We start from the raw sequence: 16,683 nt of genomic DNA, 5'->3' as shown, positions 1-16,683 counted from the left end.
TTTGAGTTGGTAGTTAAGAGGGACCAAAACAACTTCTTCACAGCTGTTTTCTTAAGTAGCTTATATTCCTGGTACAAAATGAAATATTTAGAAAATAAGTTAAACAAAGTTTCCAAACATATTTAAATCAGTTCCATCACATCCCTTATATCTGCTTTCCTGTGATTTGCATCTTGTTAAAATGTACTATTGGAAAAAGAAAACCAAATGCAATTGAACTGCAAGTTGGGTTTATGCTTATTTGAGGTTTTACTGTACTTTACAAATGTAACTTAACAAAATGGTCATTCCATGGGGAATTATTTAAGTCCCTTTCTTTAGATTTTTTTCCCCACAGATCTTTACAGCAATATATATTCATTGTTGAAAATTTAGAAAACACAGAAAGGCACAACGTAAGTTAGAATTGCTTAAAATCCCTTTAGACCTTTATTCTACCTTTCCTGTTTGGGTTCACTTCACAGACTATTGCATATTATTATAGCATCCACCCAGCCAAAGAATACCTTAAGTCAGCTGATTCTCAAATTAGCCCACTTTGCTTTTATTTTATTATTTTATTTTATTGTTGGCAGTGTTATTCATATTTTTGATGGCAGATGCTGAATCTATTTAGATTGTGGGCAGCTGTCAGTGATCCACTCGTTCTTTATTTCACTTGGCATAGTGAAGCAGGAGGAGATAACAGATGGCTATCTACCTCATCAGAGGGCCGTAACTTGGTTTATTACATAAAGCTAGTCTACCAAGAAGTATTGTTCCAAGGACTCCCATTTTGCCTACCTTGTCTTATACTTAGTATAAACAACTTTATTACTAAGCTACTCATTTAATCACATTCTTGTCCTTAATCCAAATAGAATCAACTTGCAAGGAGTGGGAGGTGGCAAACAGCCAAACAGTAATATTTTATGTACTGGGTGGTCACATCTATGTGACATCAAACAATTGTATGTAACTTAAGCACTCAGTTGAATCAAGTAAGCATTAATTAGCTGAAAGGCCACAATGGATTGACCATTTTACTTTAACCCCTTCTCACCAAAGCTGATGGACCTAATCAAGCTCATTTCCCAGCTGGCTGGTTGATTGTAACCCATTAAAATAAGGGAGGCTGTGCAATAGAATCCTCTTTCACCCCTTCTGTGGTCTATGCCTTCTTTTCAGGTAAAGATGATTGATAGGTCTACCATAGATATAAACATGAGTTACCTTTTGCAAAACATGACACATCTGTTATTTGTGTGTTGTTTGGGTTTGTCCTGGATTAGTTTGTAAAAACCCTGCTATCTTACCTCTCTTCCAGCTTGGATTTGCTGTAGGCCAAGCAATCATGGATCTCTTTCAAAGAGACACTGAGAGCAGGGGTGACCATTAATCTATACATGCATTTTGGCTCACTGCAAATTAGAGTGGCTCCAGATGCCACTAAAGATTTTTCAAAGGTGACTAATTCCAAGCAAACAAATATACAAGTAGAATTAGAGAATCAGCAGGGTCTTTTGGAAACTATCAACCCCACCTATCACAGTATGGAGGAGAATATGGGAGTTCAGAGAGGAGAAGCCATTTTTCTGAAGTCATTATCTAGTTAGTAGATGAGCAACTGCTAATACTAAATCAAGAAAGAGATCTGAATTATCAAGGAAAATCCCAGATCCCTGACCCTTAGGAATACTACTTCTTAGAAACCCTCAGATAAGTTTCCTAACAGTATGTACAAGCACAGCCTTGGCAGGAATACTCTGGTTCAGGGTATTTTCAGATAGGTGACTGTACTGACACCATAGTAAGGAGAAATAGAATGAAAAAAGATGGTTGTGACTCTGTAGAACCTGCCTCATTGGTCAGATTGGGTTGACTTAAGTGACTGACCCCGCAGGACAAACACTAATATATGAAATATCCCCATTTATGCCTATAATTTGAAAGTGCAACACTACTTAAATGATTTTTAGTGATAGTATTACAAAAGCGTGTAACAAGTTGGTTACGTCACTCCAGAGAAGTAATCTTTTTCCTCTGTGTGCATATCTTTGTTTGTATTTAGGTGTATTTTTCTGGGATCACAGTTCAGATTTTGTCATTTTGCTATTGCAAAAACTTCAATGTTCCTCTATTTTTGTAAATTCCTTATTTAGGTTCCAATTTAGCTTTCCCTACCCTTCTTCTTACAATTTATTCTCTAACCCAAATCTATTACTTGCTCTTTCCTGCACCTTTTCTGACTCCATGCCTCTAATCATGCTGTTTCTTCCACCTGAAATTCCTTCTCTGTCTCCCACCACCACATGTCCAAATTCTCCCCACCCTTCAAAGTCTAGTCAAATACTACTTCCTCTATAAGCCTCCCTTGTTCTTGCTAATCTTATGTCCATATTTCTGAATTCCTATAATAATTTTACCTGTACTTCTTTAATGGATATGTAATATTAACTTGTTTTATAGCTGTTTGTGTATTTGTCTTGTTATCCCTGCTACACTTTAGAGGAAAAAAAATGTTACAAGTTTCTTTGGGGCAGGAACCATGTTGATTCATCTTTATACTCTGCACAGTGCCTGACACATAAAAGAGGCACCCAATAAATATTTATTGAATAAATAATGAATATTTCTATGTCTCCGTATGTGTGTGTCTTTCCTCTGGGCATTTTCATTTCTTTTCTTTCTTTACTTAATGTTTTTACTGTATGCCCATACATCTATCTATCTACCATCACCACCTTTCTCATCACATATATACAGGGTGTCCCCAAATTCACCATACATAGGGAAAATGGGAAATTATAGCTAAATGTACCTTTATTTACAAAATATTCATTACAAAATTTTACTGAATTTTACCTTTGTATGGAGACTTTTGGGATACCCTATACATACATTGCTTTCTATCTGAAAAGTAGTAAAGTGCTTTTATACTCCCTTCATAAAATTATAAAGAGCTAAATTAAGTCACATTTTTATTATGACATAGTTGATTAACTTTTTTTTCTTAATGGTTACTGACTTTTGGTAGCAAAAACTTTCTCCATTTGTACATTGAAAAGAGTCCAGTTATTGTTTACTATGATCTTCACCTGTGGCATTGAGGGGAACCAATTTTATGAATCATAATACTTAGCCAAGAGAAATGGACACTAAAGGACAAAGGAGGGGCATGATGGCTCTCTTGATATATATGAAGAGATACCATGATGAACAGGGTCTTGCTTAGTTTTATATTGCCTCAGAAGATAGAATCTGGATCAAATAATGGAAATTAGAGACATAAGGTCAACATATGGAAGAACTTTCTAGTAGTCAGAGCTGTCCGAAAATGAATGTTTGCACCTCAGATATAGTGAGTTCTCTGTTATTAGGGATATTCAAACAAAGACTAAATGACCATGTAATGGGAAGAGACTAGATAATATTTTGAGCATTGTATGGGGAGTTGGGATAGATGGTATTTTAAAATCCTTTCCACTCTGAAAATTTTGGGTTCTACAATTCCCTTACATTTCAAATGTTAAGAACACATCAGAACAGGTCAATTCAAACAAAAAACCAGAAAAAAGTTATAAGAAACAGAACTAGAAGCTTCAGAGAGCCTCATGATAAATCACTGTATTTGACCACTAAATCTCACTCTGAGTCTTTTGGCAGTTAAAGCAAAAAGGGAAGAAAACAACAAAACTTGAGTTGTATGGTTCTCTGTAGAATAAAAAATACCTATGAGTACATTTGCCCAGACAGATCTCTTTTTCCTGCCACTGAATTCTAGGAGGAATTTATCATGTAAGTCGTTGTATAATAAATATCGCTTATTATAATGGACAATGTGGTTTGACAAAAGATACAGACATCATCTTCAAATTGAAATGTCTTTTCTTCCTCTTCAAAAAGAAATAAAAGACTATAGAACATCAAATCTTAAGCCAGTAAGGATCTTTTTCCCCCAGGAAGCTTAGGTATTATGGTTTGGGTAAGTTGTTTTCTGTTGATCTGGCTTAATATAGCAACCAGACACAGAGAACCTAGAAGAATGGACAGTTAACATGACCTTTATCTCTGCTCTCAAGTATCATCTGTATCAAGTGATCCTTTTGGATCACAGACAATTCATTGTAGAATTCTCTGAGGGCTGTCTCAAGGTGAATTTGTTGTCTCTGCCAATTACTTGTGGGCAAAGAACAATAGAAATATGCATCCCAGTTCTGCCTACCTCATAGGGATGCTGTGGGGATAGAAGAGGAGAAAATTGATGTCAAAGCATTGGGGAAAGTTACATTTCTAACCTAACGTCAGGGATGAGGGATAGTGCTATTGCCACCAGACTGCATCTCACCAGGGCTCAGGCCCCGAGGAGGTTTTTTGTGGTTAGCTATTGGGAAAAGCCAATTTGTCAGATCTGCTATGAAGTGTCATTGCATATCGACAGGGGCAAGGCACTCAACCTCAGAGAAAGATGATTTTGTGAAATTAATGAAATTTTTATGGAGTAAGGACCCTCCTTGACCAGTGTCAGAGTAGTGTCTGGATCAAAGACATAGTCTAGCAACCAAAAGTAATTTTAAAATAATTCATATTCTTGCACTAATCAAAAGTCATGAAGTGCATTTAGAACAATTCATTAAAACCCCTTTGCTCTACTGTGCTTTTTTTTTTTTTTTTTGCATCATATTCCACAGGTTTCCAGAGCATCTCTCTTCAATCCATCACCATCCCCGAACTTTTCCTGACCTTCAGGTTAAACAATTCACTTTTCTTTCTACTCCCATGTCTCTGAGCACTTTATTATGTATACTGGCTTAGACTGTAGCCTACATCCTTCCTCTCTGTGCCTCATGTGTTCTTATTATCTCTTCTTGATTCTGCACCACAAAAGAACAAAGATCAGTTTTGCCAAAGATAGGAGGGAGAGGTTGGAATGGTGAGAATCTTCCAGAATCTTCTCCTTGATGCCCTGGGGGAGGGAGAAGGCTGTGAACATATACACATTAATAACTTTCACCCCATCACACTATGACATGAAAGTTTTGTCTATTCTTCATTATGGACAGATGGATTACCGGCATCACTCAATTTCACCCCCTTTTGTTATTAAATCACTTTCTTTTTCACTCCAATTTATAGACTAGATTTTCCCACAAGGAATTGGAAATAAAAACCTTTGATAACAAATAGTTAATTATAGCAAAACTTGGTGGTTAAGTGTGGTCAGAAAAGGCAGTGAGCGTGGTGGAAGCGCTGGGACTCCTGAGAGATGCCATCTTCAGCATGCAGAGAGGGAGCAAGGAGAGTCTGGCTAGACTTCCCAATGCTTCCCTAAGTCTACCCTTTCTGGTGAAGTTTCATTAGTCATGTGCTGCATAATGACATTTCAGTCAACAACAGACCGTATATACAATGGTGGTCCCATAGGATTAAAATACTGCATTTTTACTGTACCTTTTCCATGTTTGGATATGTCTTGATATTCAAATACAGTTAACCTTTGAACAACATGAGTTTGAGTTGCATGGGTCTATTTATATGCATATTTTTTTCAATAAAAGTTACACTGATTTTGCCTGCCTCTCCTGCCTTCCCTTCCACCTCTTCTACCTCTGCCATCCCTGAGACAGAAAAATCAATCTCTCCTTTCTCCTCCTCCTCCTCAGCCTTCTCAATGTGAAGATGACAAAAATGAAGACCTCTATGATGATCCACTTCTACTTAATGAATAGTAAATATATTTTCTCTTTCTTATCGTTTTCTTAATAACATTTTCTTTCCTCTAGCTTTATTGTAAGAATAAAGTTTATAATATATATAATATACAACACATGTGTTAATTGACTTTTTATGTTATCAGTAAGGATTCTGGTCAACAGTAGGCTGTTAGTAGTTAAATTTTGGGATAGTCAATGGTTATATGGGAATTTTCAACTACAGGGAGGTTGGTACACCCAACCTCTGCATTGTTCAAGGGTTAACTATACTTAACATTGTGTTACAATTGTCTACTGTATTCAGTACAGTAACATGCTATACAGTTTGGTAGTCTAGGAGCAATAGGCTATACCACATATAATAGCATAGGTGTGTAGTAGGCTATACCTAGGGTTGTGTAAGTACAATCTATGATGTTCACACAATGATGAACTCATGTAACAATGCATTTCTCAGAATGTAGTCCCATCATTAGGCAATGGATAATTGGATTTGGTTTATGGTGTGAAGTCCCCAAGAATTAGAAACACCTTTTCAAATAAAAATCCAACCCAAACTTCTAAAGCAAAATGTAAATATTTTGATAATTGATTATAACATTCATCTCAGTTGACAGGAATTCTGGTTAAGAGAGAAAATTGAATTGAAAGCACTTTAAAGATGTGGGGATAACATTTTTATCCTGTCATTTATGGTCCTAAAGTACTAACTTTAGAGTTAAAGAAATGCCAACTTCTGAACCTTGCAGAAAAGGTAAAGAAATATATACCATGCCTAAATTTTTTAGGTCTCTTTAAGATTCCTCATAGATTAACAAAGTAAATCACTTTAGTGATCATTGTAACCTTGCTATTTCATATAAGTAATGAGATGCCGAAACCAGATGGGATATACACTCTGACTATAGATATGGAGAGCAGTAGTTGGCATAAACACAGCAATGAGAATAACTCAGTGATTCATAGTAGCGTTGGCACGATGTCTCAAGCACTTAGCAAAGGCTCTGGCATGTATTAATAAAAAAGCAGGACAAGCTTAGTGGCCGATAACAATGATATACATCCTTAGTCATCTACCCAAGTGTCCCACCCAAAGGCCTTCAAATATTCAGTTTTTGTACCTTGTTCCATTTTATGGTCCAATAAATAGATTCATAGAATTTCAAAGCTGAAAGGGACCTCAAAGATCATTTGGTTCAACTTTCTTATTTCACAGACTGTGAAACTAATCCCAGAAAAGAAAGTACCCTCTCAAAGTCTGCACAGCTGGCTACTGGCAGAACTGGGACTAGAACTTCCTTTCTCCTTGTTTCAGGTGCATAGTTGCTATTAAATTCAAACACTGGTTGCCGGCAGAATATCCACTACTGAAAATGCACCAAGTGTCCTTAATAACTTCAGCAATTCAGTTGAATATATTCTGATTCCTTTCCATTATGAAGCTGATGAATCATTAGTGATTAATTAGGTCTTCGTGTCTCACTATCATTTCTAGCCTGCTCCACGAACTTGCATTTTCTCCCTTCCTCTTTGGCATCAATTGAAAAAGCTACACAAACTGTTTTTTGGATGAGCTCAGTTGGTTAGCTATATCACATCAGTAGGAAGGAAAGGCCTCAACTTTTGATTATTTAGTCTACGCTGCTAAGAATTTCATGACTTATACTTTCTAAATGGACTTAGTCTTTAGACCTTACAAGGAAGTAAGCATATTATTCACATGCTTATGTGAATAATATATTTATTCAGCTTTTTCCTCCCTCATGGGAGAGAGGCTTGAAATTGCCAATCTATGATCAGTTTAGAATCACATATCGACCAACCAGTTTCCAAGTCTTCTGCCTCAAATCATTTTTTCTTTTTTTGAGACAGAGTCTCCCTTAATGACTCAAATCTGTTGACCATGAAAAGTTACAACTAGGACAAATATCTACTAAGAACTGTCAAATCTGTTAGATAATATTTTTTCAGTTTAACTTATTAAAATAATGCTTTTATGATATTAGGTTAACTGAGTTTAAAAATCCATGTTGTATTTATATCAATGAGGGCTAATTCACTTAATTGTGATGCTCACTGGAGTGGTGTCTTCTATCTTGGAAATGAGAGAATTGAATGTACTAGAAGTCAGTTGTAGGCAATGAAAACATCAGCTTCAGGGGAACTTTAGTTCTGACCTGTTGTACCTGTTTCTCTTTCTGGCCAGTTATACAGAGATAAGCTTAGCTTCTGGAAGGATGATTTAATATGTTGAATGTTAACCAGTAAAATGGACTATTAACCAGAGGTCTAATATACCATCTACCTAGCCTACTGCAATAGAACAATTTAGAATAGGCTGCCTTCTAGATTCTATCCAAGTTGTTACTCATTGGAGTAACTCTTTGGTTAATCTGCATTCTGTGAGACCAGTTGGGTATTCATACAGCCTGGCAATCCTTGGCATATACTTGGAAGTTTCTCTAGACATTTTTTCATCATAATGTTAAAGAGGCAGTGCCAGATGGGCAAGGGTTGAGTTTCTTTATTGCTTCTCTTCCAATCCCATGTCAAGAGCCAAGGAATCAAGGCAAGGCTGACACATATGGCAAAGATATCTGGCAAATACCCTGTTAATCAGATCCAGAGAAGAAGCCAAACCAGATAAATGATCTCCAAAGTGGATTTTTTGTTTGCAGTAGGGGTGCTGAAATGATCTGGATTGTCTATCTATGAGAAATCAAGTAACGGTGGAATTTCCGAATCTTCATTTCCTTTTTAGCTCATCATCCTTTGAATAAACATCAACTCTGGCTATTAACTCCAGGCATCATTAATTTTCTGAAGAGTCAGTTAGCAGCATGTCAGTTTCAAATCAGGAAATTGCTAATCTATTCTCTTTAGCAGATAATCTCATCATCATCATTAAAGCTATCACTGTATACTTGCTACACAGCAAAGACTACATGCGCGATCTCTTCTAATCCTCACAACAGTCCAGGGAGGCAGGTACTATTATGAACCTCAATTTGCAAACCAAAAAAACTGAACTCAGAGGAGTTAAGCAAATTGCTCAAGGCCACAAAGGTCAGCAGAATTGCAACCAGATTCATCTTGATTCCAAAGCTCATTCTCATTTTACTATAATCATTTTACTATAGTCACACGATATAAAATCATCTGAGGAGACTGAAATAACATTTTCACTGCAGACTTTGCAAGGCACTGGACTATTTGGAATTCTGAATTCTGAGAATTTATTTCCCACTTGAGGAAACAGTTTCTTAGCTTTGAGGCTTAGTTCAACAGATACTTGATGGATGAGCTAGCTGCTGAAGATCATGGAAGTGTGGGAGTGGGGTGGGGCAAGCATATTCAGCAACCAGAGTCAGAGCATGTGCTCTCTGGGTTTTGTCTGGCATGGTATGTGGAAGTAAGTTCCCTCTAATTTTAAAATGAAATAAGCAAAAACAAACCATTAAATCACATTGCTATTAACTGAAGTTTCAGCCTTTTAAAAAAGTTTTGTTTCAAAACATTTCACAGAGGGAAAACTATCTACTGAATGAATTGTTTTAAAAAAGTTTCACATCACTGATACCATCAGTGCTTCAACAAGGTCTACCTCTGCTTACAGAAGGGGCCCCTGGTGAATATTGAATGTTGACTGGAATTTGAATGGAACCAAACCAGGAACCAAACACTAGAACTAGCCACACTCTCTTGCTTAACAGCCTTAACCCCAGACCAATTGAAGCCAAATATTCTCACTGAACGGTGACCTGAACCAATGTTTGTTGTTATTGGTTTTTTTTTTTTTTCTTAACATACAGTGGAATGATTCAAACTGGAGCCGATGTTGTGTATTTTCTAAAATGATTGAACCCAAACTAACACAGAACTTCAAAATAATCTTAATATTGAGCCTGAACTGAATTGATGTACATGTAGTCCAGTGAATTTCAGTCCTTGATTAATGGGGCCACTGAGATCCCAGAATTAGAGTCCTTCTCTCTGTTTGGAGGGCCTACCTCTGCCTTGACTGAGCAATTCAGCCATACCATCTGAAGACTATGGGTCATATTACCCGCAAACATGTGCATGTTTTGAGAGAGCATCAGTAGCAGACTAAGGTGGAAGAGTGTTGTCTTCTTTGAAATATAATAGGATGTGTGTGGATGTCACTATAAAATGTGCGCTGCCTTCCTTTCTACTCCTCAAACACACCACGTATACCCTTCCCTTAGCCTTTGCAAATGCCATTCCCTCTGCCTGAAATACTTTGCCACCACTTAATTTGTTGACTCCTTTCTTTCAGGTCCCTGCTAAAATGTCACCTTAATAGAGAATGCTTTCTGCAATCACCTTATTAAAAATAGCACCCACCTCACTTTTTCTCTTTTCTTTTTTATAGCACCCAACACCATGACAAATTATACCTTTATGTTTAGTTGTTTATTGACTGTATCTCCCTTCGCCAAGAATGTAAGCTCTGAGAGCAGGGACTGTTTTGTTCACTGTCCTATCCCCAGTTCTTAGAATAATGCTTGCCATGTGGTAAGTGATCAATAAATATTTGGAAAAAAAAGGAAAGCATGTCATAAGATAATCTGGCATAGTCCAAAGAAGATAATTTTGGGAGTTAGGTGATCTTAGATTTACTGCAAGCTCTGTGATTAACTTGTTGTAATCTGGGACAAATCATGTTACTTTTCTGGGGGTCAGTTTCCTCATTGATCTAATGGGACTATTTGTTTTTTTTTTTTTTTACCTGTATTATGTTGTGAAAGTCAAAAGAGATAATATATTCGGAAGTCCTTGGAAAAGAAGAATGTACTAGATTTGTGTATGTTTCCTACAAGACCATTGAAGCCAGGTATTATGATAGAAACCATTTTCACTGGCTTAACCCCATGTAAGCATCATGTTGTCTTCTCATATTCCTAAATTAAGATAAGTGCCTGGGGACCAAAAGCAAATAAGCTACTTGTCAATTGGCCTAGCCAATCTCACTCCTTGGAAGAGAGTGCCTAAAGCTCAAAAAGCCAGTCTGAGGCCAGAATCTTAACTGATTCTCTTAGCCAAAACTTGCACTGGTCCTGGGGACAGGATACACATTTGAGACATGGACTCAGACCAATTGCCCATTGGATTCAGCTATCTCATGAACCAAGCTAGAGGCCCCTCAGTCCTTCATGATTTGATCAATTGTCAGTCTCTCAAATGGCCCAGGACCACTAGACCCATGGAAATAAGCAGTTGACCTCTTTCCTAGCATCCTGTTCTTCCCTCCTCTGGCTTGCTACAGACACACACTGAATAAGTCATCAGAAGTCACCAGATATCTTGGTGTCCTGGCGGGTGTCCACCTACTCCAAGCCCAAATCCAATACAGCTAAACAACAAGCTGTTGATAAAGTCTCTGAATTAAATTTATGTGAAAGGTGCTATAGTCTGTCCATACAAAGACTCTTATTCATTTTCCATCCATCACCTGGGCATGCCTTTAGGGATTGCAGTCTGGCATGGTTACTTTGATGAAATATAAAAACAAATCTGCTTTCCCCCAAAGTTTCAAATGAATTGACTGCACAGCCATTGGCTAACTCCCCAAATGAGACTGACTACCCCACACTGCAAGAAGGATTCTGAGCTTTAAAGGCAGTAGAGTGGTGGTAGGTAGAAGGGGAGGCTGCCTTATGAATAAAGAAGAAAAAAAGAGGAACGCCTGAAGAGTCCTCTGTCCTCTAAAGCCTATGAGTCTGAGATAACTTAAGAGTAGGTTTTGAGACAAGGAAAAGGGGGCAGGAAATAGATTTTTTCAGTCTCCATGCTGTTCACAACTCACCCCATTCCAGCTGTGCTTGGCCACTCACCACTTTGAACTTTTGTTTCTAGGGATGGAGGGTGAGGTGTTGATGGTGAAGCAAATTCATCCATCAGTACCCCTAGGAGCAAACTGCAACTCCTAGCCCCTGCTCAACCTGGAAGGGACCTTCACTGCTTTTTTTCAGGCTGACCACACCAACTCCTGCCTCTGAGATCTAAGTGCTCTTGGCACCTCTTCCTTTTAGGTCTCTTATGACCTTAGCTTGCCCTCTTGTCAACCAGTTTAAACTGGCACCAAATCTACAATCACTGGTTAACTTATTTAAAATATTTTAAATTACAAAAGTCATGCATATTTATTGATAGATTTTCAACAATACATAGACATATAGACTAAAATTTGAAAGATGCCCCTTGATCCCCCGATCTCCATCCCAGGAATCAATGCTGTACAACATTTGGTATGTATAGTTCCAGACAATTTTCTATATACTGTATGCTCAGGAAATTCAGCCAGATCATTAAAAATTCCAGGAAAAGTCTATTTTGAATTTTGATAATGCAAGATGCTTCAGACCACAGGGCAATTAGGGAAGGTGAAAAAGCCTTGGGTGGCATGACTTTTTGAGGCCCATACTGGGAAGTGGCAATATATTCATAGATAATGAGTTGGCTGCCCATCATTGGGGTGCTTGTTGAGATGTATGTGAGACATCTCTACTCCAGCAAAATATACCGAGCAGCCTAGATCCAGGATGAACCTTCCTAGCTTCCCTGGGAATTCCTGGGTTGTGGCTGAAGCCAAACATCCATGCCAGGCTGAGAGATATGATGTCTTGGTGAAGGTAAAAGGCCAAAGTCTTTGATGAAAATTGAACTTTTCTTGGCTATTTTTCTGCCTTCTGCTTGTGTTACTCTGGCCTCAGAAATAAAAAAGCTTAATAAAGTTTGTCAATTTAGTCAATCAAAAGCTCTTAGTAGAAGATTCCCAGATGCAACCAAAGTAAATAACACACATATGATGGATTCATGGCTTAGGGGTTAACCAAGGCAGTTTGCTTCTGAAGGGATGAAGAGCTGTGAGTCAAAGATTTATGGAATGTATAAAATCTTTACATTTACTCTTCCATCCAGAGCACCCTCTAGCCTTGCACCATTAATTACCTTTCCCTACCATCTCCTCAGAAATGTCATGAGCTGTAACTTAAGTTGTCCTGCTTGGGTCACCAGTGAAGAAGCAGTGCAAGAGTGCAGGTCAGGCATTTAGCCTCTGATAAGGACAGTGGAAACCCCAGCAATAAGATAAAGAACTGAAAGACTAGAAGAATCCAGGATTTTCATTCCCTGACCTCTGCTTCTCAGAACCAGGGTCAATAGAGTCAGATTATTTGCAAGCTTGTGAATAATTTTGTATTTTACCAAGGACTGGAGGAAGTTATGAATCTCAGCCTTTCTATTCTACATTAAAATTGCTGCACAGTGGGAAGTGTTTCTTGGGGGAATGCCACACCTTCCTCTTCAAACTGGATAACCCCCAAGTAACACATTAGGGTTGTATTTAGGGTTTGTAGAACTCAAGAAGTTATAATACTCACTAATTTACAAAATACGCTGCCTTGTTCAGAAAGGACCTAGCCTAATCAGAAGGTCTAAAGATCACTGTAGTGGGCAGCCTATAATGCATGGAATGGAAGGGGCCAAAAACATATAGTCAAGCCCCCTAATTTTACCCTAACCCCGAAAACATCAGGGCACATACTTCTGTTTCTATCTCATCAGACCATAGGCATGTCATTCATTCTCTTCTGTGGCTGCCGCTGACTCAAAGTCAGTGACTCAAAGTCACTCAGAGATGAGTGACTTTGGGTCAGGGGAATAGTCCTTTTGCCTTATAACTTTCATGTCCCAGTTTTCTAAGGGCTTGGTATTTGTCTTGTTTTCCAGCTCTACCATGAGAAGAAATTACCTTTATACAAACTAGAAGTGCATTGAGGTGGGAATATGACAATGGTCATAAAAACCCTGATCAACTTTCTTTTTTGAAAAACTTTTTTTATAGAAATTATATCTATTTAAGGTATATAGCATGATGTTTTGACATACCTGAGCAACTTTGTAACTCCCCCCTACCATTGTAAAATTCCCTTGGAGTGTCCCCAATGGAACAAATCATTTCTTTTCATCTTGGACATGACTAGACAGATGAGCCTGAGGGGTGTGTGAGGTTCACATCATGAGACAATTAATTTATTAATAATGCTGTGGCTACCCACAGTTCCATTAACAAACATACATGGTGTGTGTGCCTTCCCCTAGGCACCTCATTAAGCATTTGACAGAGCAGTGATTAGCATTATCATCACTAATACCTGACACTGGCAGTGTTCCTTGCATCTAAAGGTTTACCTTTCAGGACAGGAAGCAAAGCTGAGTAAATAACCAGCAAGTAGAGATAATAAGGCCCAGAGAGGTGGCAGATATATTGTTGGAGACAGGGTGGGTATCTTATTCCAGTGCTCCTCAGAATTTAGAATGTTATGGAAGAGTAAAAATCACTAAATTTTGGAATAGCATAGGTGGCTAGATTTTATTTGTTAAACAAACAAAAAACCCATACAAGTAAAAATCTCCATTGTTTCATTTTTTTCTTTTTCAGTTTCAAAATATTAAGGGGATACAAATGTTTTAGGTTACCCACAGGAAAAGAAAACTTTTAATCAAAAAGACACCCACACTTGAATGTTTATTGCAGTACAATTCATAATTGCAAATATATGGAATCAACCCAAGTGCCCATCAGTTCATGAATGGATTAATAAAATTATACACACACACACAGACACACAGACACACACACACACACACACACACACACCATCGTTCATTTAAAAATGACATCTTAACTCCAAAAAGGTAGAAAGGATAGAATGGACTTGGATTTAATTTGTAAAAAATTCACTGCATTGCCCTAATTCATCTACTTTCAACACAGACCAGTGGAAACATGGTCACAAACTGGAACTGGTATACACATTGCCTTTTGGAAAGTTCTCGTCTGCATGAGAGCTAACAATCTCAGCCTTATGGAAGCATCTACTGGCTGGTCTGGGGTGACATTGGTTAGTTCTCCAGAACAGTCAGATGTGAAAACATAGCATAGGAAGGTTCAGAGTCAAAAAGGCAAGAAGATGGAAGAATGGTTCCTTCTACTCTCCTTCTAAAACATGAGGGTATGCCAAAAGCAGAAATGTCCTATGGGCAGAGAAATAGAGGGTTTTCCAGCAACAATCTGGTACAGCTCTAAAATAGAGCAAAGACGCACCAGAGGACTTCCCAAAGCATGGTCCCTTCCCAACCCCTCCAAACATGAGCACACACTTAGGACACCCCTTCTTTTCCTAACACTGGTTTCCTGCATTATGTTTTGGCAAGGTGAAACGAGCTAGCTAGCTCATTGTAAGATGCTCCAAGCCTCATTACATCCTGGAGAAGCCGGCCTGAAAGCCTCTGGAAGCACTATGGGGGCCATGAATCTTCATGGGGCAAAGTAAAGACTTTCCTCATTGTGTCCCTTTCCTGCCTGTGTCTGGTATATGGTATTTCTAATTTTGACAGCACTGCAAGAGAAGCATTACATCCTCATTTTACTGTTGAAGAAAGAGACACAAATTAGATTCACATGCTACTGTGGCCTTGGGGGTGCCACTCTCTAACCTATTAATTAGTTTAGCTCTGGGGTAACGTTCATGTCCACTGCTATCTTGTTCTATCCATCCTTCTGTATGTATGGCTTGGGAGGTAACAAACTCCCCCATGTGACTGATAACATCAAGATGAAAAAGGAAGCACAAAACCACAGGCACACACTCTGGCAGAGATGATGTTATATATTCACCAAGTCCTATGTTTTTGTCTTCCTGGGCTCACAGGAAAGTTATATTTCCCATCCATCCTTGTAATTACATGGGGCCCATGTGACTACATTCTTGCCATTGGGATGTGGAAGAAATGATGTAAGCTACTCCCCAGCCTGGCCCTTAAAATATCTCACAGGAATCATCGGCCCTCTCTTCCCCTGCTGCAGAGAATATGGAGCCTCATGTTGAGATATGCCATCACAGAACATAAAGTGCCTGCATCCCAGAGTTACCCAATTTGGAGAAGAGCCCCTGATGACCTGCATTAGATTTTATGTGTATATGAAAGAGGCTTTAGTTGTGCCAGATCACTTGGGTTTAAGCCTATTTGTAACACAGCCTATCTTATTCTGACTAATGCATATATCAGTCATATATAGTTAGAAATACACACATCCAGCAGTCCCCTCTTATCTTTGGGGGATATGTTCCAAGACTCCTGGTGGATGCCTGAAATGTACCAAACCCTATACAGCATACCTTGAAGGTATTGAGGGTTCAGTTCCAGACTGTCATAATACAGTGAATATTGCAGTAAAGCTAGTCACACAAATTTTTTGGTTTCCAGGTGCGTATAAAAGTTATATCTACACTATACTGTAGTCTATTAAGTGTGTGATAGCATTATATCTGGAAGACAAGGTACACACTTTAATTAAAAAGCACTTTCTTGCTAAAAACTGGTGACACAGAGACACAAAGTGAGCACGTGTGGTTGGAAAAATGGCACTGAAAGACTTGCTTGATGCAAGCTTGCCACAAACCTTTAATTTGTAAAAACCACAATATTTGCGAAGTGCAATAACATGAAACAAAATAAAAAAAGGTACGCCTGTATGTATACTATGCTTTTTTGATCTGATATCCAAGATGGCTTCTAATTAGCTTAATGAGTGGGGAGCATAGACTACATGGAGATGCTGGACAAGGGATGATTCACATCCCAGGTGTGATGGAGCAGGATGGTGTGAGATTTCATCATGCTACTTAGAATGGCATACAGTTTAAAATGTAAGAATTGCATACTTCTGGAATTTTCCATTTAATATTTTCAGGCTGAGGTTAGCCACGGGTAACTGAAACTGTATACAAAGTGAGACCCAGATAAGGGTCCTGTGCTCTCAAGAGGGAAATGGCAGAGAAAATGATTTGGAAGGTCAGGGGTGAGGGAATAAACGAATGACAAAATGGATAGGAGGAACATAGGTTGGGAGGCCAGTGTAGAGATTTCGTGGACTAATGATCAGAACAACTCCAAGATGCCT

The sequence above is a fragment of the Microcebus murinus genome, chromosome X (assembly GCF_040939455.1).
Source record: "Microcebus murinus isolate Inina chromosome X, M.murinus_Inina_mat1.0, whole genome shotgun sequence".
In the NCBI taxonomy this organism is placed as follows: Eukaryota; Metazoa; Chordata; class Mammalia; order Primates; family Cheirogaleidae; genus Microcebus; species Microcebus murinus.
The sequence above is the reverse complement of the archived record's forward strand: the minus strand, read 5'-3'. Positions refer to the sequence as shown.